This window comes from Diceros bicornis, chromosome 35 (assembly GCF_020826845.1).
Source record: "Diceros bicornis minor isolate mBicDic1 chromosome 35, mDicBic1.mat.cur, whole genome shotgun sequence".
Taxonomy (NCBI): domain Eukaryota; kingdom Metazoa; phylum Chordata; class Mammalia; order Perissodactyla; family Rhinocerotidae; genus Diceros; species Diceros bicornis.
In genome coordinates this window covers 8,330,697-8,332,615 of record NC_080774.1, presented here as the reverse complement: position 1 = coordinate 8,332,615, position 1,919 = coordinate 8,330,697, and the positions used below count along the sequence as shown (strand labels likewise).

General features: G+C 45.3%; 1 non-coding gene across 1 annotated transcript; it reads right to left on the bottom strand.

The window, feature by feature from the left end:
- Positions 1-860: 860 nt before the first annotated feature.
- On the bottom strand, positions 861-967 carry LOC131398682 (U6 spliceosomal RNA). Its single transcript, XR_009216961.1, has one exon. It is a non-coding gene; the product is annotated as a U6 spliceosomal RNA (small nuclear RNA).
- Positions 968-1,919: the final 952 nt, after the last annotated feature.

Here is a 1,919-nt window from a genome sequence, read left to right as displayed (position 1 = left end):
CGAAAACTTGAAACAACTCAAATCTTCATTAACAGCAGAGCAGACAAATTGCAGAATATGTCTTTCTTGGCTTCCTCAGAAAGCAGAGTCTCAATCAAAAATTTGTGCAGTACTGATTTATTGTGAGTACAGTCCCAGGGAAGCAAGAGTGAGGAAAAGGGGGAGTGAGCCAGGGACAGAGGTTTAGTCAATGTGAGGGTACCGAGGAGAGGCCATATTTGCAATGGCACCTTAGGACAGTTCTAAGGGGAGGAAGAAGGGAGAAAAATTATCTACTGGCTCCTGGTCAAAGGTCTGCCCCACAGGGTATAAACTCCCTTCTACCTCAGGATTACCCACATGTGAGCACCTGGGAGGTCCCTCAGTGTTGCACACCTCTGCCACACAGAAGCCTCAGTCGCAGGCCAGTTGGTCAGAGCCCACACAGAAATTGGTCATCAAGTAATGGTCAGGATGGAACAAGTGGCCAAGGAAGATAGCCTGAGAAGGGGAGGCTGAGAGGATCTGAAGGGGCCCACGATATGTACTTTGTAAGTCGCAATACTATATAGCAGTGAAAAAGAATGACCCATAGCTCCCTGCATCTACATGGATGACTCTGACCAAAAAATGTTGAGCTGAAAGGCAAGTCGCAGAAGTAGGCACACAGTAAAGTTTAATATAAAGTTCAAAAACAGGCCAAAGTAAACAGTTATATATATAGAAAAGCAATGGAACAGTAAGGGAGAAATCCAAAACTAAGGCAGTAGGTACTTCTGGGGGGATTATGAGGAAGAGAGTGGGATGAGGCCACAGAGAATTTTGAAGAAAGATGCTGGTAATGTTGGGGGTTTTGTTGTTGCTGCTGTTTTTTTTTTTTTTTAAATATGGAACCTTTCACAAATTTGCGTGTCATCCTTGCTCAGGAGCCAAGCTAATCCTCTCTGTGTCGTTCCAATTTTATTATATGTACTGCTGAAGTGAGCACTGTTTTTTTTTAAATTGTGGCAAGATATATATAACATAGGATTTATGATTTTGACCATTTTTTTTCAGCCCTGTGCTAACATCCGCCAATCCTCCTCTTTTTTTGCTGAGGAAGACGGCCCTGGGCTAACATCTGTGCCCATCTTCCTCCACTTTATATGGGACGCCGCCACAGCATGGCCTGCCAAGCAGTGCGTCGGTGCGCGCCCGGGATCCGAACCAGCGAACCCCGGGCCGCCACAGCGGAGCGCGCGCACCTAACCGCTTCCGCCACCGGGCCGGCCCGATTTTGACCATTTTTAAGTGGACAGTTCACTGGCATTAAGTTCATTCACATTGTTGTGCAACCATCACCACCATCCTAGATCTTTTTCATCATCCCTTACTCAGCTCGGGCTATGATAACAAAATACCATAGACTGGGGGGCTTAAACAACAGACATTTATTTCTCACAGTTCTGGAGCCTGGAAGTCCAAGATCAAGGTGCCAGCAGATTCAATTCCTAGTAAGGGCCCACTTCTTGGTTTGTAGACAGCCACCTTCTCCGTGTGTGCTCACGTGGCCTTTCCTCGGTGCGTGTGCATGGAGAGAGAGATCTCTCTTTTCCTCTTCTTAAAGGGCACTAATCCCATTATGAGGGTCTCACTCTCATGACCTAATCTAAACCTAATTACCTCCCAAAGGCTCCACCTCCAAATAGCATCACATTGGAGGTTAGGACTTCAATTTTTAATTTTGGGGGGACACATTCAGTCCATAACAATCTCAAACAGAAACTCTGTGCCCATTAAAAAAATAACTCCCCACAATTCCCCCTCCACCCAGCCCCTGGCAACCACCAATCTATTTTCCATCTCTGTGAATTTAACTATTCTAGCTATTTCATATGAGTGGAATCAAACCATATTTGTCCTTTTGTGTCTGGCTTATTTCATCAGCATAATATTTTCAA